We start from the raw sequence: 22,843 nt of genomic DNA on the forward strand, positions 1-22,843 counted from the left end.
GAAAAATTAAGATTATAGTACATGCAGCCATGGAAACTACAGTTGCTGAAGCTCAGTCCCTCTTCTTGACCGCATGTCTTAATTTTTGCTGACATGGGGTGCATTTGCTCCATTTTTCTTTGGGAGTGTTGGATATTTGAGGGTTTTTACTGTTGCTCGTCCTCAGAAAACCTTTACAATGGAACTTTCTTTTGATATCTATAATTTCAGTACTAGACAACCGTATACAAAAGAGAAAAGTGGTTTTTCCATGATTTAAAGCTAGCATTTAGAGAGAAAAATGCATGTGTAATGTCAAAATCAGTGATGACTCAATTGTCTAAAGAGCAAAATCCTCTGTGTGTATGTGAGTGTGTGTGTGTGTGTGTGAATGTGTATGTGTGTGTCTCTCTCCTCTCTCAGTATGTGTGTGCTTGTGTTTGTATGTGCATGTGTGTATGAGTGTGTGTGTGTATGTGTGCATGCGTGTGTGTATGTGTGCGTGCGTGTGTGTGTGTGTGCGTGCGTGTGTGTGTGTGTGTGTGTGTGTGTGTGTGTTTGCCTCCCCTCTCTAAGTATGTGTATGTGTTTGTATGGAGCCGTATCTCACTTTGACAATTGGATTCAAAATTCAGAAGAAGGAAGAAAGTTCAGGATAGGAATATCTGTTAATAATTAACCTATTTAGCATAGCCTAAGAGCAAAAAAAACACATGACACAATTGCTCCACTCTAGAAAACAACTAAAAACATTATTTGATATTGGTTTAACTATTCTCTCTCCCTCTCTTTGCCTCTCTCCCTGTATGTGTGTGTGTGTGTGAGTGTGTGTGTGTGTGTGTGTGTGTGTGTGTGTGTGTGTGCAAGAATATATGTTGATTGGGATGAAATACAAGATTTCTTACAAGGTAAGCTCTTTAACAATGAACTGTACTCTCAGCAGTCCTGTAACTTTTTAATCTTCTTCAATGTTTTAATATTCATTCATACTAAATACACATGCTGCTTGAACTGTGTCAAATAAATCTAGTGAGATTGATCTGTTCTCTTTTTCCTGTAATCTAAGGGGAATGTTTCCAGCATGTTATTAGGAAAGACACAATGCTATTTTCAGATCTGTTTATAATTATATGCCATTCTTGATTGAATTTAGTAATATTCATACAAAAATTCTTAAAACCTCTCTTTTAAACCTCTGTAAAGGGGCAAACTGTATCCCAGTAGGGAAAGATAATTGTTGCCAAAAAGACAACCTGAGTTCATTCTCAAGAATCCGCGTGGTAGAAGACGAGCTGGTACCTGCAATCTGTACATTGACCACTTCATAGCACATAAACACCATGTCTCTCTCTCTCTCTCTCTCTCTCTCTCTCTCTCTCTCTCTCTCTCTCTCTCTCTCTCTCTGTGTGTGTGTGTGTGTGTGTGTGTGTGTGTGTCTCTGTCTCTCTCTCACACACACACACATACACACACACAAATAAATATAAATATGAAAAATTAATGTATGTGATACTTTGGTTTTCTTAGAATAAATTCATTACTTCTTTACTTAGCATTACATCTGCCAATAATAGGAACTCGAGAAATCTATTTGGTGTCAAATTTTTCAGTACTTAATAAAATGCCTTGTTTACATTGCTCTGATTCAAAAATGTAAATGAGCTTATTAAATATACTAGTCCTTGATGTGATTGGCTGTAACACAGGGGATTATTCAAACTTGGCTTAAATATTTTAAATTCTGTTAACAACATTAATATATAAATTAAAGCCAATTCTGTGTCCTAGGGTTAAATAATTAAAGATCCAGTGTTACCACCAAGGAAGGACAATGACAGGAAAATGGAGAACCTTGCAAGGTAGAGGGTGGACATGTAGGAGGGTTTGTGGTAAAAGATACTGTCCCTGAACTGAGAAAATATTACATAATAGCTGTAGAGACAATGAGAGTGCCCATTTGGAGAAAACCCACAAGAAGAGTGTTAAGGAAATGCCTAGGCCAAGGAGGAAACCACACAAGTAGCAAGAAAGCACAGTCATGTGATCATATGTAGTTCATCATCTGTCATAGATATATTTAAATCCTTTAATATTTCTCTAGTGGTCTTTTGTCATCATTCATATGGAAGTATACAAATGATTTGCCTGTAAATTGAAATTTTTATCTGACACACATGCTACAAAATATAGCTTTTCCATAAAGAAATGTTTCATTTTACCACATCAGATTCATCATTTTCTACAGAATGGTATATATTCAAAAATAATCTATCTATCTATCAGGTAATAAACGCAAACCATCCCACTTTATTCGGGCATATTATCCTTTTTTATGAAGAATTGGAAAAATCCTGAATATATTGTTAAGGGGTGAATTTCATACCTCCATAAAAATATGCAGAAGTTTTACTTCCGTAGCAGAATGCACAATTGATTCACTATAGCCTATTAAGACAATATTGCTTAATGTTAGTTATAGTGGATTATACATTAGAGATGGGTCCTCAGTCTATGCTGAATGTTATACCTGGAACCAATGTCCTATGTAGAGACACAGGCATGAAGTATGAAAATAAGGTACGATCAGAAATTTCAAATGTTCCCTTTACAAACCAGCATCCTCTTTGCATTTTCCTCATATCATACAACCACCTTGCCAACGGCTTAGTGGTAGTGGCAGGAAAGACTCATTACCCATCTTGTCTTTTGTTTATTTTTATCATCTATTTAACAGCGACCGCTAAGTCCTTCCATTGTATCTCATGGAAATTTCTTATCCATCCATTGGTTTCATCAGTCAGATATTTTATACCCATCATAAAAATTTAAAGGAAAAAATTTAAAGCTCCCGCTTTTTTAAAATCTGTGTTTATGATGAGATAATATATCAGAGTGGAAGTGAAGGTAGAGCTGATATGTTCATCTTCTAATAGCAAGGATGCAGGAAGAGAGACAAGAAAGGGCCAAAAACAAAAGGTGCTCCAACATATAACAAGGACACATCCTCCAATATGTTCATTGCTGCCTTATTTATAATATCCAGAAGCTGGAAAGAACCTAGATATTCCTTAACAGAGGAATGGATAAAGAAAACGTGGTACATCTACACAAAGGAGTATTATTCAGGCATCAAAAACAATGACTTCATGAAATTTGTAGGCAAATGGATGGAACTAGAAAATATCATCCTGAGTGAGGTAACCCAGTCACAGAAAAACACACATGGTATGCACTCACTGATAAGTGGATATTAGCCCAAAAGCTCAGATTACCCAAGATACAATTCACAGAACATATGAAGCAGAAAAAGACCAAAATGTGAATGCTTCAGTCCTTCTTAGAAGAAGGAACAAAATACTCACAGGAGGAAATATATGGACAAACAGTGGAGCAGAGACTGAAGGAAAGGCCATCCAGAGACTGCCTCACCTGCATCCATCCCATATGCAGCCACCAAACCCAGTCAGTATTGCTAATGCCAAGAAGTGCTTGCTGACAGGAGCCTGATATGGATGTCTCTTGAGAGACTCTGCCAGATCCTTACTGATACAGATGATGATGCTTGTAGCCAGCTAAACATCAGACTGAGCATGGGAATCCCAAAGGAAGAGTTAAAGAAAGAACGGAAGGAGCTGAAGAGGTTTGCAATCCCATAGGAAAAACAACAGTATAAACCAGATACCACAGAGCTCTCAGTGACTGAACCACCAACAAAAAAATAAACAGGGAGGGACCCACAGATCCAGCCACATATGTAAGAGAAGATAGCAATTTTTTTTTTGGTATCAATAGGAGAAGAAGCCCTTGGCCCTGTGAAGGCTCTTTTCCCCAGTGTAGGGGAATGCCAGGCTGTTGAGCTGGGAGTGGGTAGGTGGGAGGGGGAGCTTCCTCATAGAAGCAGAGAAAGTGGATATCATTTGAAATGTAAATGCATAAAATATCCAATAAAAATGCAAAAAAAGAAAAATATAAAAATGTCCATCAAGGCATATACCAAGGAATTAATTTCTTTCAACTATATCCCAACTTACCTTAATGACATCACATTTTAAGTCTAGCAAAACTCTAATCCTTTAACTCTACCAGAATCCTGATTATACAATTACTTCTTGGTGAGTGGACCTGGGAGCTCAGGTCCAATCCTTCAATACACAAACCTTTATGACATCTCCCCCTCCTTATTCCAAGAGAGTTATATACCCACACTAACATGTCCCCACTCATATTCTGTCTTCCTTTGTTTCAAATCTACTTCCAAATATAAATCTGATCAAATGAATTTTCTTCATTACTCTCAGAAGTATTAGTATTTATATTTAATATTTTGCCTCAAATAAAAATAAAGGATTTGGGATCTTGCACTGTCTCTTCTTAGTTTGCCATCCTCCCCTCCCCTATTCTATGAGTATCATGAACTTTTCTCAGTTTTTGGTCATTTTTACTGTTCTTCTCATGATATCTTATCACAGGGGTGTTTTCTATTTTTCACTAATTAAGCTGGATGAATTATGTCATCCCATATCTTTTTCCTGTGTGCTTACAGCACACACAACTTCACAAACACTATCTTTCAAAGTAGAGAGATCCTTGTTCTGAGCTTCTTTTTAGTTCTCCTGCCACTAGCCTAAAACTTAATTCTGTAACTGTCTACTGCTTCCAGCATAGAGAGAGTTTTTAAAATCTAAAAGCTGTGCTCTCCTCTCTGTCATGTATGAGTGCTGAAGATTGGCTCACCTTTGAGCACCTGCTCCAAGGTTGGTATCAAAAGATTCTGAAAGACAGAACAGAGAGGAGATGTAACCCATTGCATAGATAGCCTATCACAATGGTTTAGGTAAATCTTCATCCAATATACAATGAAAATGCATAGATTTCTAAACATCTCATATTAAAGAAGTACTACACAATATATTACAGGTTTATGATAAAAGATACTGAGCCGAGTGAGTATTACATAATAGCTGTAGAGACAGTGAGATGCATGTTGGATGCATGTTTGGAGACAAAACACAAGAAGAGTGTAGGTAAATGCCTAGGCCAAGGGAGAAACCACAGCAATAGCAAAATGCACTTAAATGCTTTGGCATCAACCTTTAGACATGGAAAAGACCCAGTTGTATAAATTCAGCATGACAAAAACCAGATTAGTTATCCCTGGCAATGGGTTACAGAGGGCTCTATGAAAATATTAAAAGTTATCTTCTCACTCAGCTGCTTTATTTTATTTTAGTATCTTGGCAATATTCAGTAGATGATATATTCATACATCATAAAGTGTGAAAATATAATTTGTGTATAACTAAAAATTCTAAGACACGCTATCAAAAGGTCAATTTATGTACAAAAAAAGAGAACACGGTCCCTTCTGTGTATGTCCTGAAAGTATTATGCTATTTATTGATCTCACTGGTTTTCAGAGATTTGCTATTTGCTCTCCATACAAGGGTTCAATTTTTAACTATGGTTTCTTAGGAAACAGACAGAACTCATTCAACAATATGATAATGAAAGAAAAATACAGAAGCAGAAATCCTATACACATGACATCAACTAAATCAAGTACCAGATTCATAGCTTTAAAATGTTGTGTTTACAGTACACAGTACTAATTGTGTGTGTCATTGGCATCTTGACTATCTGTATTTGTTTATTTCATACCATCTGTATGCTAAGACATAGTAGGTTATTTTATGACTGTATAATACATTTTATAATCTATCTGTAAAAGGCGAAAGATTTATACGATCTGAAGAGAAACCAGAGTATATAATCTATCTGTATTAGTATATTTTAATACCAATTTAATTCTGAGTTTTTCAAGAAGTTTCTCTTTTTGGTGAACATTTCTTTAGTGTTTGCATACAGATATTTCTGAGTTCAATCCCTCCACTGTGCAGTTAGAGGATTGCATTCACTCACTCATACAGGTAAGTGAGACCAGATAACTATTTCTAGCCAATGAATTCTTGCAGGTCAAACATGTAATTGACAGTGCTTTTTACCTTGAACATACCAAGACGTTTCCATGATAGGCCAGCTCCCTGATTAACAGATTCTCTTATTTTGCATTATGGCATGATGTTAGAGACATCATTTTTCCATACCTGTACCAATTCCAACAAGAAAGCATTGCTACTATTTTGAACCTGTAACAATCGGGAATCTTCGTTATAATCAAATATTCTGACCTGGCTTAGAGCAGCACACATGGTCATTCTTTTTTGTAATCACTCTATTCTATTCAAAGACCTAACAAGGACATTTTTAGAAATATAAAACAGTTTTAGCTTTATATTTCTGATATCACATTGCCTGAAGTCTCTTTATTAAAAACAATCTCTTTTGGAGAATAAATTGACTCAATGTCCATATAAGTCTCTAATTACTTTGATATTTAACAGATTCCATAGAGAAGTTAATATAGACAATGAATGTAGTCTTAAGCAGCCACCCTAGGGACATTCAAAAATTGGTTGCTAGTAAAGGTGACCTTTAACTAATGGAAGAATGGAATAGCACTGGTCACCTTAGGGATTTAATGCGGTTGTTTAAGAAAGAGATTGCCTGCTGAAGGTGGCCTTGGGCAACTCTCACGTATTTATGTTGTCAGCAATTCAGTGCACACTGTGACTTTATATTCCAAAATTGTAGATCAGGAAGAACTTAACTCCTGTATTCTTTACTAAACAAAATAAGAAAATGCTGTTCTCACGAGCTTTGAATTTTAAGCTGGAAAGATGCTTAAATGCAGCGTCCCCACCTCTACTGCAATATAAAGCTTTGATGGGTATCATAACTTATTCAGAAGTCAGAGGCAGATACAAGGCAAGAACTTATCTGCCCAGATCTAGGGCTCATTCATTTATATAAAGAGTATGTAACAGTGGCCTATAGATATTGTGCATTTTAGTTTGTAAATTGTGAGTCATAGCATCCTAGTTTTAATTATTGTCTCTGGATTCCTATAGTTCATACAGTGCATTCTGATCTAACAGGATACCTGATAGTAAAGCACTACCATCAACACTTAATCAACTGAAAAAGACACTTTTTCCTGTCCATACTGAACTGTGCTGGCATAGAAATAATAGAAAACAATAACAGGGCAAAAGTCCCAGAGGAGCACAGCAAATGAAGGCAGAAAGCTGTACCCAGCATGCCAATGTACAGAGATGAGTTTGAAGAAGATACAACAGTTTTTACTGTTACAGAATTGGATGCTTGCTCTGATACTTTCCTCTCCAATTCACTAATAATCATTAAACAAAGGAACCTGAGTTTTCATTTGCACGGAGCTCTGTGGTCCCTATGCTGCTAATTCCATTCCTATCTGCATGTTTTAAGAGTCTGTCCTCTTTATAACATTACTATGCTTAAGTATGTAAGTCACTGTCCACTGTTTCTTACTCTTAGACTATAAATCCAAAGAGAGAAAAATGGACTTTTTCACCATCCTCCATATCATTTAATTGAGTTGTTAAGTTAAAACAACTTTGATGGGCTGGGAAGATGATTCAGTGTGTGAAGCCTTGCTGTGCAAGTGTGCAGATCTGAGTTTAGATCATTAGAACTCATAAAAAAAGAAATGTTCATGCTTCCAAGCACATTGTGGAGTAGATAGAGGCAAGTAGATCCCAGGATCTATTCTAACCAAATCAGTAAGCTTCAGATTTAGTGACATTCCTGTCTCAAAATCATAGTGAAGTAGAAAGAAGTAGAGAACTAATTGATGTCAGACTCATAACTTCAGAAATACACACATATAACATGCACGCACACACAAACACAATGCACACACACACAAACACGTACATACAAAACAACAATAATAGGTAATAATAAAAACAAATAATAATCAAAATTTAAAAATAAAAAATAATAAAATACTTTGATAAATGAGTAGATGTCTGTCACTTAAATCAATTTTGGGTAAATGCATAAGTAAAAGAAACCTGGTGAAAATTTGGAATGCAAATTACATTGATAGGCAGGCTAGAGTTGTAAAGAAAATTAAGATAAATATATTAAGAAGTAAAATATAATGAACAATGAAAGCCAAGCAAAGAGTCAGACATTTTTCTTCAGAATAAACACAATTTGTCTCAAGTTTTGAAGCACAAAATCATAATATTTGATGTCTCCATGTCCATGTAGAATCTTGTATGCTTGATGATTGTATCATTCATATCACATTGAAGTATATCACATATGATATACTTCAATATAAACTCTCATATTTCATCTCATACCACCATAAATCAGTTCTTTTTTGTATATACAAAGAACACAGAAACTATTAGGTAAAGGATATGGCTTTGTCATTGTCAAAGTGGCTCTGTGAGACATGGTCCTTGTTATCAAGGCAGACAACCTGAATTTGATTCTATGTGTGGTGCAAGGATTAAAAAAAAAAGACTCCATCAATCCCTGACTTTCTCATGCTCTGTAACACAAGTGTACATACATATATACATAAATACATACATACACACACAAATACACACACAAATAAATACATAAATGAATGAATAAACATAAGAAACCATAGTTTTATAAATGGTTCATAAAGAGACTGGAGAGATGGCTCCATGATTATGAGCACTTGATGCTCTTGCCAAGGAATCAAATTACAACAATGTGTAACCCCAGTTTCAGGGAATCTGAGTCCCTATTATAGCTTTCCGTGGGGACAGATTCCCTGATTCTAGACTATTCTGGACTGTATAGAAAGCAATGCCAGCCTGAGAAATATGACAAAAGATCTTCTTAAACAGAAAGTTCTGGAGATGAAGCTCAAGAGCAGAGTGTTTTCCCAACATGTGCAAGTTTTAATGTATAGCATTACAATGCATAATGTGAAATGGTGCCCCAGCAGCTGGAGCATCACAGGTTCTATTGATATTGTCTCCTGACTTTCTCATGTCATATTTCTTTCATGAATAATATATTCAAGACATCTTGTTAGCACTTTCTTAATTTGAAAATATATGTTTTACTCTAACAATCATATTTTTAACAAATGTCTTCTTTCTTTTAACACTTTTATGTACAATTATTATAAGGATTTTTAAACATCCATAATATTTTAATGAAATTTTTCAACAAAAACTCCCATTCTATGGTCTTTTAAAATCATAAAAACATTGCTATAACCATCATATTATACATCTATTCATTTAAACACTTAGCTAACATTTGGTAAAATATAGTGCAAACATGATCATTAGCATTTAAATGTTTCAGTATGTCAACTGTGTTATTATTTATTAATGTAGTTCTATATTCATTGGTCCTTGGTCCTAAGGACATAGACTGTACTCAAAGATACCACCACTGGTATCAAAATAAAGGCTTCTTCTAGGCCTCAGTCAAAAGCTTAAGGCTCCCAATTAATATTTTCCTAGGCCTCACAACAATATATATTTCACAATGACTCCATTCAAATCTGAGGCATACAATGGCCACTATCCTAATAAAAATCTTGTCCCAGAAACGTGCAGTGTAGCCAAGATCTCAGGAAATTATCCCTTGTATGCAACTATCAAATTCTCTCTTCATTGTGCTTCCACCTCAATTCAATAATGTCCTATAAATCCTAGCCATTTACACGTTCCAGAATGCAGCCCTCTGAAGGAACATTAGCCAAAAGAATTTCTTCCTATTTAGAATCCATTATCTATGCATAGTTATTCTCTTCTGTAATACTTTTATTAATTCTTTGAGAATTTCACACGATTTATTTCAAACAAATTTATCTCTGAAGTTTTCCCATCACCAACCTTCCATTTCCACTCCCCAGACTATGCAATAGTTCCTCCACCCTGCTTTTTTTCTTTTGACATATAGACAAGTTTGTATCATCCAGAACATTCTTTGATTAAGAGGCTGGTCTTAAGTTTTGTACAGATTTTATCTTGAATTGCCATACATTCTTGGAGGCTACCACATTGGACAGCACCAATCTAGGAAATACTAAAATGTGGAGAATGATGCTGCCATGGGATATTTACTTTGTCTCATGGGTCATATCACTTCATGGCTTCTTGGCCAATGACTGAAAAAAAGTTATGAGTTTTTTTTTTTCAATTTTCTGGGTATTTCCCTTTTGTTGTTGTTTCTCTTTTAAAAAAACAATTTGTAAGTCAGTTGAATGAGAGGAAGAAGCCATCTCGAGAAGTTTAGATGAAAGCTGATCACTGGAAAAGCAAAAGAAAACTTTCAGCCCTATTTCCCAACCTCCAGGAAGAGGAAAGTCTTGGAGACTATGTTGAAAACTAGGGTCAATGGTTTAATCTATCATGCCTATGTAATGAATACTGCTTAAATTTTTTTTTTAAATGAGAGTATTCAGAGTGATTTTGGATAGCTGCACTGCTTCCATGTGCCTTCCCCAATTAATCTTTTTATCTATATGCCTTGTAATATTTTTAAAATACACTAGTAACCAAAAAATCAAGAAAAATATATAAGAATTCAGTTATGCATGATGAGTGTATTTGGTTTGCTTTAATTGAAAAATATGAATTATTTCTGCAGGATATAAAATCCATACTGCCTAGTAAAATTAGTGTTGAAAAGAGGAATTTGTGTCAGAAATGAATCAGGCTCCATACAATTCTTTGCACTCCTATGCTTGTGTTGTTTGAGCTCTCAGAAATGCATTTATCTTTTGTATAGAGCACAGGAAGAGAGTTTTATGGTTCCTAGGGACTCCAGCTTAGACAAGAAGAGTTATTTCATATATTGGATTTTAAAAGGAATAAATAAAAGCAAAATCATTGGAGCTGAAGAGACAAGTCAGTTGCAAATGTGCTTGGCATGCAATGAGGATCTGAGTTCAAACATGGGTACTTACACAACAGTCATACTTTGATGGATGTCAAGTACTTGTAACCCCAGCATTGGAAGGGATAGGAGATGGCAAAGGCAGATTGATTTCTGTGATTCACTAGCTTTCTGCTCAGCCCAGATTAATCTAGAAGCCTCAAAGTTAGATGGCATGTAAAATTTACCTTTGGTCTTCACATGTACATGGATATTCATAGGTATAAATAGGTATAAATAGGAGCAAGCACACACACAAACAGAGAGAGAGAGAGAGAGAGAGAGAGAGAGAGAGAGAGAGAGAGAGAGAGAGAGAGAGAGTGCAAAAACAATCATGTCATAAGCAACAGGACAGAATGCTGATGATGCCACAAGCTACCTTTGAGTCCATTAGGGCCTGTGGTTTCTTTGCCTTTCTGTTACTATCTGCAACCTTGAAGTTATATTTGAGAAACTATATTTTGCAAGTCCATGAACAGCTTCAAATTAAATCTTGGTTGTACCTAGTATGAAAAAAATATAAGCATAATCTAAATAAAGATGTTAAGGAAGAACAGATGTGAAGATGAACAAAGGTCCATCTGAATCTTTAAGTAGATTGCATAAAAGAAGGAAATATTAGAGTTGTCTTGTCTTCCATTATAGTAACTGACAGAAGCTGACAAAATGGCTGTACTGAAGACATCACAGAAAAGCCTATGCACTCTCTGCACATGTCACTATAACCATGTCCCCAGAATTCTATTCTTTACCTTCAACAGATATGTAGGATGCAGTGCCAAGAATGCAATACTTCATTGAAGGAACGAAGAAGGAGCATCCTACACTCACTTTTAAACCCTCTCCTTGAGGAAAATTGAGAATCAATGCACAGATGTGTAATCACAAAGTTATTGCATGTTACCATTCTTGTTTGCAGGGATTCACTAACTTTCTCAGTTGCCAAATGACCTAGGCATTAGTAAAACATTAATAAACATTAATAAAAATGTTTTTTCTATTGCTGCTTTATTCCTTCATTTAATTTTCTTTTCCACTGCATATTTTGCTTCATTCTTTGGTTGTGTGGTTTTCTCTTTATCTCTACACAAAATATCTGAGATCCACTCTGTAATTATAAGTAATTCCACAAAGAACTTAACAGATAGCCAATTGTAAAGTAAGTTAAGGAAGTGTGAGTTGCACTGTGGCTGCGGTTACATCACTCCCAACAAGTTCAGAGCAAGGAGAAGGAAGGTGGGGAGTCGATGAGAATTAGATTTCAGCAGAACCACACAAGGAGGCTTTTCTAGATACATTCAACTGCTGTGTTCAATGAGCTAGCTTTGCTCTGAGTGTGGGTTTACTCCACAGGATATAACCCAATCCAGTACTGCCTTTGAGGACAAGAACCTGAGACTGAATAGACTTGAGCCCCAAGGGAAAACAAAATACTGCAGTTCTGCTAAAGGAACATAGCAATTAAATGATTCCTCATGGTGTTCTTCTATACTAATAAATCTGTGCCTTGCTAAGCCATCATTAAAAAAAGACTCATCTTGAAGCAGATGGAAATATTCAGAGATTCCCAGCCTGACAATATGCAGAAAGTGAGAGGCATTGGAACCCTGAACACTGAAAGGAATGTCTCTATTGAATCAGGGGAGTGTGCAATCAGAAAAAATAAACACACCGGAAGTGTGAAGCAAACCATTAGATCAAAACCCTCTGTACATGACACAGTTGACACACAACTGTACTCACATTAGCTGTGACAGTCTGCACGGTGGGGGTGGCGGGGAGGCTGTCATGAGAAGTAGACACATGCCATATCTCTAAGCCATAATCTATCTCCAATAGATAGCTCATGAGAAAATAATGTTCTTCACATGAGAAAATAATGTTCTTCAAAGAACTTTTACCAGGGAACATACCACTCTAAAGGGTAGGCCCATGCAATAGATGGCCAACCCATATAAAACTCAACAGCATTTTTGGAGCTTTTCTTGTCTTATACTGTTAACTCATGGGTGTTTTACTTTGTTTTGTTTTGTATTGTTTTCACTGAGAGGACTTGGTTTATATATTGTGGCTTGCAGTTTTGTGTTATTATGGGATTCTTGTGTATGTGAACATGGGCATCTCTTCACTCTATATGCATGTCTGCTAGTTTTTCTTTACATCTTTTTCTTGTTTCAGTGTTTGGTCCTATTCTTATTTGTTTTAGGTTATCATATTGTATTGTGTTTTATTACTATTCCTTACATTCCTATTTGTTTTCCATCAAGATAAAAAAGTTTGGATTTGGGTAGGAGGGGAGGTATGGAAGGAGGAGGTAGAAGAAGAGGACCTATAGATAGAATATATTTTATGATTAAAAATCTATTTCAATGATAGAAAACAATAAAATAAAATATTGAAAGACACTTCTTTTACTAAAATGGTTTCTTTGCAAAACATAAATATGTAAATGAGTAAAGGTGACTGCTATGTGGCAGTCTTTCTCATTACTTGTAATCTGTCTTTAGTTTCCAAAGCTGTGGAAATGTACATAACTTCAAACATTTTCCCCTTCCCATTTTTCTCCCTATTGAATACTTTTAAAGACTGAGGACACGGCTAAGCTGGTAAAGGTGCTTGTAGCACAAGCATTAAAGAAAAGTCTGATCCCCAGAATTCAAATAAATTATCTAAAAAGCTTGTATTTTGGCAGAGTTGTAATTCTACCAGTGGAGAAGCAAAGATAAGAGGATCCATGGAGATAGCTGGACAGCCTAGATAGCTGAACTAAGGAGTTCTAGGCTAGCAAGAGACCCTCTCTCACAAAACAAAACAAAGATGGAAAGATTTCTGAGGAACACTACTAGAGATTGGCAACTGCTACAAAGACACACACACACACACATACACACACACACATACACACACACCTCTTAGAATAAGTTCAATGATACTATTTTGTAAATTAAATAACAAGTGCAGAGAAAAGGTCTTACTGGGGGTGGAGGAGATGGTTCAGTAGGAAAGGGGATTGCTGTCCAAACATGAGAATCTGAATTTACATCTAGGTAAAAGTTAGTATAGTTGCATAACTTTTGTAATCCCACAGATAAGAGGTAATGAGAGAAAATTCTCAGGGCTTTCTAAATACCTAGTACAGCCAATCTCTGAGAGCCATGTTCAGTGAGATACTCTGTCTCAAAAAAGAAATAGACAGAGATAGGAATACACTCAAAATTATCTGTCATCATGTACATGCATGGCAGGGCATACCCCATTCCCACAACCCATACACATGCCTACACCACACTCACACTAACACATAGACACACGGTGTAAGAGGAAGAGGGGAGGAGGAATGGAGTGATGGAAGGAGAGAGCTAGAGAGAAAGAGAGAGAGAGAAAGAGAGAGAGATTGCTTTAAGGTAAAGACAAAAGAGATTCTATAGTCATTGTACATTAATTTTTAATTTAGAATGAAACCTTTAAACATATATTTTTTATCTTTGTTAACTTGAGTATTTCTTATTTACATTTCGATTGTTATTCCCCTTCCCGGTTTCTGGGCCAACATCCCCCTAACAACTCCCCCTCCCCTTCTATACAATCTTCCCCTCCCATCCTCCCTCCATTAGCACCCTCCCCCCAATAATCACGTTCACTGGGGTTCAGTCTTAGCAGGACCAAGGGCTTCCCCTTCCACTGGTGCCCTTACTAGGCTATTCTTTGCTACCTATGAGGTTGGAGCCCAGGGTCAGTCCATGTATAGTCTTTGGGTAATGGCTTAGTCTGTGGAGGCTCTGGTTGGTTAGCATTGTTGTTCATATGAGGTCTCAAGCCCCTTCAAGCTCTTCCAGTCCTTTCTCTGATTCCTTTACCTGGGGTCCCATTCTCAGATCAGTGGTTTGCTGCTGGCATTCGCCTATGTATTTGCTGTATTCTGGCTGTGTCTCTCAGGACAGATCTACACCCGGTTCCTGTTGGCCTAAACTTATTTGCTTCATCCATTTATCTAGTTTGGTGGCTGTATATGTATCGGCCACATGTGGGGCAGGCTCTGAATGGGTGTTCCTTCTGCCTCTGTTCTAAACTTTGCCTCCCTATTCCCTCCTAAGGGTATTCTTGTTCCCTTTTCAAAGAAGGAGTGAAGCATTCCCATTTTGGTCATCCTTTTTGAGTTTCATGTGTTCTGTGCATCTAGGGTAATTCAAGCATTTGGACTATTAGCCACTTTTCAAAAAGTTCTACCATGTGTGCTTTTCTGGATTGGGTTACATCACTCAGGATGATATTTTCCAGTTCCATTCATTTGCCTACGAATTTCATAAAGTCATTGCTTTTGATAGCTGAGTAATATTCCATTGTGTAGATGTACCACATTTTCTGTATCCATTCCTCTGTTGAAGGGCATCTGGGTTCTTTCCAGCTTCTGGCTATTATAAATAAGGCTACTAAGAACATAGTGGAGCATGTGTATTTGTTATGTTGGGGCATCTTTTGGGTGTATGCCCAAGAGAGGTATAGCTGGGTCCTCAAGTAGTTCAATGTCCAGTTTTCTGAAGGACCTCCAGACTGATTTCCAGAATGGTTGTACCAGTCTGCAATCCCACAAACAATGGAGGAGTCTTCCTTTTTCTCCACATCCTCGCCAGCATTTGCTGCCACATGAGTTTTTGATCTTAGCCATTCTGACTGGTGTGAGGTGAAATCTCAGGGTTGTTTTGATTTGCATTTCCCTTATGACTAAAGATGTTGAACATTTCTTTAGGTGTTTCTCAGCCATTTGGCATTCCTCAGCTGTGAATTCTTTGTTTAGCTCGGAACCCCATTTTGTAATAGGGTTACTTGTCTCCCTGTGATTTAACTTCTTGAGTTCTTTGTATATTTTGGATATAAGGCCTCTATCAGTTGTAGAATTGGTAAGGATCTTTTTCCAATCTGTGGTTGCTATTTTTTCCTAACCACAGTGTCCTTTGCCTTACAGAAGCTTTGCAGTTTTATGAGATCCCATTTGTCAATTCTTGATCTTAGAGCATAAGCCATTGGTGTTTTGTTCAGGAAATTTTCTCCAGTCCCCATGTGTTCGAGATGCTTCCCCACTTTTTCTTCTATTAGTTTGAGTGTATCCGGTTTGATGTGGAGGTCCTTGATCTACTTGGACTTAAGCTTTGTACAGGGTGCCAAGCATGGATCTATCTGTATTCTTCTACATGGTGACCTCCAGTTGAACCAGCACCATTTGCTGAAAAATGCTATCTTTTTTCCATTGGATGGTTTTCGATCCTTTGTCAAAAATCAAGTGACCATAGGTCTGTGGGTTCATTTCTGGGTCTTCAATTCTATTCCACTGGTCTATCTGTCTGTCTCTGTACCAATACCATGCAGTTTTTATCACTATTGCTCTGTAGTACTACTTGAGTTCAGGGATAATGATTCCCCCTGAAGTCCTTTTATTGTTGAGGATAGTTTTAGCTATCCAGGGTTTTTTGTTATTCCAGATGAATTTGCAAATTGTTCTAACACTCTGAAGAATTGAATTGGTATTTTGATGTGCATTGCATTGAATCTGTAGATCACTTTTGGTAGAATGGCCATTTTTACTATGTTGATCCTGCCAATCCATGAGCATGGGAGATCTTTCCATCTTCTGAGGTCTTCTTCAATTTCTTGCTTCAGAGGCTTGAAGTTCTATTGTATAGATCTTTTACTGGCTTGGTTAAAGTCCCACCGAGGTATTTTATATTATTTGGGACTATGATGAAGGGTGTCATTTCCCTAATTTCTTTCTCAGCTTGTTTCTCTTTTGTGTAGAGAAAGGCTACTGATTTATCTGAGTTAATTTTATACCCAGACACTTTGTTGAAGGTGTTTATCAGGCTTCGTAGTTCTCTGGTGGAACTTTGGGATCTCATAAATATACTATAATATCATCTGCAAATAGTGATATTTTGACTTCTTCTTTTCCAATCTGTATCCCCTTCATCTCCTTTTGTTGTCTGATCGCTCTGGCTAGAACTTCAAGAACCATATTGAATAAGTAGGGAGAGAGTGGGCAGCCTTGTCTAGTTCCTGATTTTAGTGGGATTGCTTCAAGTTTCTCTCCATCTGGTAGTGCTCCATCTGTTTCAATTTTGTGGAATAATTTGGACAGTATTGGTATGAGGTCTTCTATGAATGACTAATAGAATTCTGCACTGAACCTGTCTGGACCTGGGCTCTTTTTGGTTGGGAGACCCTTAATGACTGCTTCTATTTCCTTAGGAGTTATGGGGTTCTTTAAATGGTTGATCTGTTCCTAATTTAACTTCGGTTCCTGGTATCTGTCTAGGAAATTGTCCATTTCCTGCAGATTTTCAAGTTCTGTTGAATATAGACTTTTGTAGTAGGATCTGATGATTTTTTGAATTTCCTCTGATTCTGTAGTTATGTCTCACTTTTCATTTCTGATTTTGTTAATTTGGACAGACTCTCTGTGTCCTCTCATTAGTCTGGCTAAGGGTTTATCTATCTTGTTGACTTTCTCAAAGAACCAACTTTTGGTTCTGTTGATTCTTTCTATGGTCCTTTTTGTTTTTACTTGGGTGATTTCAGCTTTGAGTTTGATTATTTCCTGCCTTCTACTCCTCCTGGGTGTATTTGCTTCTTTTTGTTCTAGAGCTTTTAGGTGTGCTGTCAAGCTGCTGATATATGCTCTCTCCTGTTTCTTTCTCCACGCACTCAGAGCTATGACTTTTCCTCTTAGAACAGCTTTCATTGTTTCCCATAAGTTTTGGTATGTTTTACCTTCATTTTCATTAAATTCTAAGAAGTCTTTAATTTCTTTCTTTATTTCTTCCTTGACCAGGTTATCATTGAGTAGAGCATTGTTCAACTTCCATGTATATGTGGGCGTTCTTCCCTTATTGTTTGTTATTGAAATCTAGCTTTAGCTCGTGGTGGTCTGATAGGAAGCATGGGATTATTTCTATCTTTCTCTATCTGTTGAGGCCTATTTTATGACCAGTTATATGGTCAATTTTGGAGAAAATACCATGAGGTGGTGAGAAGAAGGTATATCCTTTTGCTTTAGAATAGAATGTTCTATAAATATCTGTTAAGTCCATTTGGTTCATGATTTCTCTTAGTCTGTCTATGTCTCTGTTTAATTTCTGTTTCCATGATCTGTCCATTGATGAGAGTGGGGTGTTGAAATCTCCTACTATTATTGTGTGAGGTGCAATGTGTGCTTTGAGCTTTAGTAGGGTTTCTTTTATGTATGTAGGTGGCCTTGTATTGGGAGCATAGATATTTAGGATTGAGAGTTCATCTTGGTGGATTTTTCCTTTGATGAATATAAAGTATCCTTCCTTATCTTTTTTGATGACTTTTAGTTGAAAATAGATTTTATTTGATTATAGAATGTCTATTCCAGCTTGCTTCTTCAGATCATTTGCTTGGAAAATTGTTTTCCAGCCTTTCACTCTGAGGTAGTGTCTGTCTTTGTCTCTGAGGTGTGTTTCCTGTAGGCAGCAGAATGCAGGGTCCTCATTTTGTATCCAGGTTGTTAATCTATGTCTTTGTATTGGAGAGTTGAGACCATTGATTTTGAGAGATATTAAGGAATAGTGATTATTGCTTCCTGTTGTATTCATATTTGGATGTGAGATTTTTTTGTGTGCTTTTCTTCTCTTTGTTTTGTTGACAAGATGATTAGTTTCTTGCTTTTTCTAGTCTGTAGCTTGTCTCCTTATGTTGGGCTTTACCATTTATTATGCTTTGTAGCACTGGATTTGTAGAAAGATACTGTATAAATTAGGTTTTGTCATGGAATATCTTGGTTTCTCCATCTATGTTAATTGAGAGTTTTGGAGGATACAGTAATCTGGGCTGGTATTTGTGTTCTCTTAGGGTCTGTATGACATATGTCCAGGATCTTCTGAATTTCATAGTCTCTGGTGAGAAGTCTGGTGTGATTCTGATAGGTTTGCCTTTATATGTTACTTGACCTTTTTCCCTTACTGCTTTTAATATTCTTTTAATATTGAAAGTTTGCTTTGGTTTCACATGCTCGTGGTTAGTGGATGTTCCTGTCACGGTGGATCCTGATTTGATCCTCACATGAGATTCCGGACTTTGCATGTAGTTTGTCAGCCAGAGCATGACAAATGAAGAGGCAAATGCTAGCAGCCAACCGTTGAACTGAGGATGGAGTCCCTGTTTGAGGCATTAGAGAAAGGATTGAAGAAGCTGTAGGCATTTGCAACCCCGTAAGAGCAACAACACCAACCAACCAGAGTTCCCAGGGACTAAAGAACCATCCAAAGAGGACACATAGATAGACCTAGAGCTCCAGCTGTATATGTAGCAGAGGATGGCCTTGTTGGGCACCAGTGGGAGGAGAAGCCCTTGGTCCTGCCAATGCTGGACCCCCCAGTGTAGGGGAATGTCAGGGTGGGGAGGCAGGAAGAAAGTGTGGTTGCAGAGGGGGATCACCCTTATAGAAAAAGGGGAGAAGGCTGTGTTAGTGGACTTATGGATGGGAAACCGAGAAAGGGAATAACACTTGAAATGTAAATTTAAAATATCCAATAACTTTAAAAAATTGAATAAATAAATAAAAAGTAAAGTAGAAAAAATAATATGTTCCAAACCTGTAATGTAGACAATAAGTTAAAAAAAAAATCTCGAAGATCTGAGTATAATATATTGGAGTATAAATTGATTACCTGCATAATTTTGTTGCTTTGGAAATGTTAGTGATTATTCTAGTGTTTCAACCTTTTGGGTTGTTCAGATTATGAAGAAATCTGGTTATAACAAATAAATGTTATTCATTCTGCAGAAATTATGTCTGGTTCTACCTCCAAGTCGCATGCTTCCAGAAACAAGTCTCAGACTCAAAATATATTTACAAATTCCTTTGCCATATAGCTAAGCTCTTCTGTATCTTAAAATATCCTTTTATTTTGACCTATGCTCTGCCACATGCCTGGTTCACTGTGCTCAGGTAACACATGTCTGTCTTGTCACATCTTCTGGGGGTGGAGGGATGATCTTCCTGTGCCGGGCTCTACTCCAGAATTCTCTCTACCTCAGGGAGGTCCCACATTCCATTTGCTGCATAAGCAGTAGGCCAAAGGCTTTTAAATTGACAAGTAATGCATCCATAAAATACTCAAGATATTATTTCTACATTACTCAGAATGTGCTAGTCTAGTAGTCTTAGCTAAAATTTATGTGACTTAAGAATCTAGAATGAGGTTTGACCAAGAATCTGAATGGTCTACCTCCGGTTGTTGACATACAACTGCTCATTACAGATTCAGAGTGGAAGTTTAGGATTCCATTTGGGTTAATAGGATTTTTATTCACAACATTCTTTCCATTTAATTTGAGGCATAAAACTAGATCCATGATTATTCTTCTAAACCAAAATATTTTCATCCAAATGTCCACAAAACACTAATAAAAACAAGAGAAACAGAAAGACGTAGAAGAAAAGTGGTCATTCTGTACAAATATAGATGAAGGAATTTATTGGGAAGAAAAGCAAAAACCAAAATAAGGAAACCACTGATTCCATAGGTGAAGTTTCTGGAAAATACAAAAAATAATAAAGTATTTTTAAAAGTTAAACGGACTTTTATAATGCAATGACTTACTTCTTTTTAAATTGTATTATTTCATTTATTTACATTCCATAATTTATCCCCCTTCCTAGTATCTCCTTCAGGAATTCTTCACCTTATCCCCCCCTTCTCCGTTGCTTCTGAGAGTGTGTACTCCCACCCACCCACACCCACCTCTTCTACAAAGGCCACTGTCCTCAGTAAGAAGGATGGCCTTAAGTATCTACATCTGTCTCAGTCAACGCTGGTAGAGCCTCTCAGAGGACAGCCATGCAAGGCTCCTGTTTGCCAGCACAACACAGCATCAGTAATTGTGTCAGAGTTTGGTGCCTACACATGGGATCCTAAGTTGGGCACTGAGTGGTCCATGTCACTGGATGGTCTTTCCTTTAGTCTTTGTTCATATCCCTGGTTTCTGGGACTTACTAGAGGTTCCGTGCCCCACCCCACCCCACAGTGCTGCATATTTGTATTCATTTCCTGGCCCCCTGTATTTCTCTCCTGCCTCCCTGCAAACCTGATTCTGCCCTCCTATTCACCTTCCCCTCCCCTCTCCCACCCAGGTCCCTACCTCCCTCTGCCTCTTGTGATTATTTGGAATTGAAGTATCCACACTAAGCCTTCCTCCTTGTTAGGCTTCATACTGTCTGTGAGTTGCATCATGGGTATTCTGAACTTTTTAGCTAATATCCAGTTATCAGTGAGCACACACCATGTATATCCTTTTGGGTCTGTGTTATATATATAGGATTATATTTTCTAGATCCATTCATTTGCCTGGAAAACTCATGATATCGCGATTTTTAATAGCTGAGTGCTATTCCACTGTGTAAACAAACCACATTTTTTGTATCCATTGTTCTGGTGAAGGACATCTAGGCTGCTTCCAGTTTCTGGCTACAAAAAAAAAAAAAAAGCTGCTATCAACGGAGTGGAGCATGTGTCCTTGTGGTACCGTGAGGCTTCTATTGGGTATATCCCCAAGAGTGATATAGCTGGGTCTTTAGGTAGAACTATTCCTAATTTTCTGAGGAACTGCCAGGTTGTTTTCCAGAGTGGTTGTACCAGTTGGCAATCCCACCAGCAATGGAGGAGTGTTCCTCTTTCCCCACATCCTTCCCAACATTTGCTGTTGCTTGAGGTTTTGATCTTAACCATTCTGATTGGTGTAAAGTGGAATCTCAGGGTCGTTTGATTTGCATTTCCCTGATCATTAAGGATGCTGAACATTGCTTTTAAGTATTTCTCATTTATTCAGGATTCCTCAGTTTAGAATTCTCTGTTTAGTTCTATACCCTATTTTTAATTGTGTTACTTGGTTTTCTGGAGTCTAACTTCATCTAAACAACAAAATTATGTATCCTGAAAAATGTAAATTTAGGGAAATATATAAAATAGCACCATTATAAAAATACTAATAATTTTTAAAACCAAAATTTAATGTCGGAATACAATGGAGAATAAAAGATGAAGATTAGTATAGTGAATTCATGCAGAGAGGACAACAAATAAACAACAAAGTGATGTAAAAGTTTTAAGAAGCACTTACTCTACATTGACTTGGAAACAAGGAAGAGAAAGACAGAGTTCTTGTGACTCAAATATGACCAATTTTAAAATAAATTCTTTAGAACCTAGAAATACACTAAGGGTAGTTGCAAGACCATTTCTGCCAGTGAATTTCCTAAGCCTTTATACTTGCACAAAACTATACTTTCTTTAAATATGAGCATGAAATGTGCAGAGAAATTTTATCCCAAGTACGTCTTGCATTGTTACCAGCTTGAAGAAATAATCCGCTATTTGGAGACTCCCAGCCATGGAAATCACTGTGTCCTCTGAAGGGAGAAGTAAGAAGTAAACATTCAGCTCAAATGGAATCTTATTTTCATGCAAATATCCACAGAAATCTGACAGCCTGAAGAGAAAGTAGAAATATGGTCATGCATGGAATCAATAGTCTAAAAGCAAAAATGTCAAGAGCTAAGAAATTTTCAGAAAACCCTTGTTTCATTATAAAAAAATATAAGAAAAATGAGGTTCTTATATAGAGATTTGGTCTTTTTAGTTTTATGATATGTATGATATTTAACTGCCTAGTACTTATGAGAACTATATTTTTCTGTTCAATTTTTGGCTTTTATTATGTGATATGAATGTAAATAACTGAAAATTTATGTTGGGAAGTCCTTGGGAGTTGGAGTCCTTGGGGAAAAAGTCTCAAATATCTGTCCTAGTTTCCTGCTTTATAAAAAGAGAACAGTAACAGCACTGATTTCTATGTTAGTTAGAATATCAAGCAAAATGATGACTAAAAATACTTTCAGTAATATTCATCACGGTACATGTGTGATAAAGATCACTTTTAGTGTAATCGATTTGCTGTCTACCAAGTAACAATAATTTTCTGCATTGGTTGTATGTTTTACACAAATTAACATGTATGTATGATC

General features: G+C 36.8%; 1 long non-coding RNA gene across 4 annotated transcripts in view; it reads right to left on the reverse strand.

Moving 5' to 3' along the window:
* Positions 1-22,843, reverse strand: part of LOC134486295 (uncharacterized) — a 63,704-nt gene that overhangs the window by 15,218 nt on the left and 25,643 nt on the right. For 2 of the 4 annotated variants that reach the window (XR_015684958.1, XR_015684959.1), the window contains 2 exons: positions 22,170-22,308; positions 4,714-4,750 (listed from right to left, as the gene is read on the reverse strand). This is a non-coding gene — a long non-coding RNA (uncharacterized LOC134486295). Of the gene's footprint in view, positions 1-4,713; positions 4,751-20,276; positions 20,356-21,102; positions 21,288-22,169; positions 22,309-22,843 lie in introns of those variants that run through there. The other 2 variants (XR_015684960.1, XR_015684961.1) reach the window with 2 other exon arrangements.

Source organism: Rattus norvegicus, chromosome 3 (genome assembly GCF_021556685.1).
Source record: "Rattus norvegicus strain SHRSP/BbbUtx chromosome 3, alternate assembly SHRSP_T2T, whole genome shotgun sequence".
NCBI lineage: Eukaryota > Metazoa > Chordata > Mammalia > Rodentia > Muridae > Rattus > Rattus norvegicus.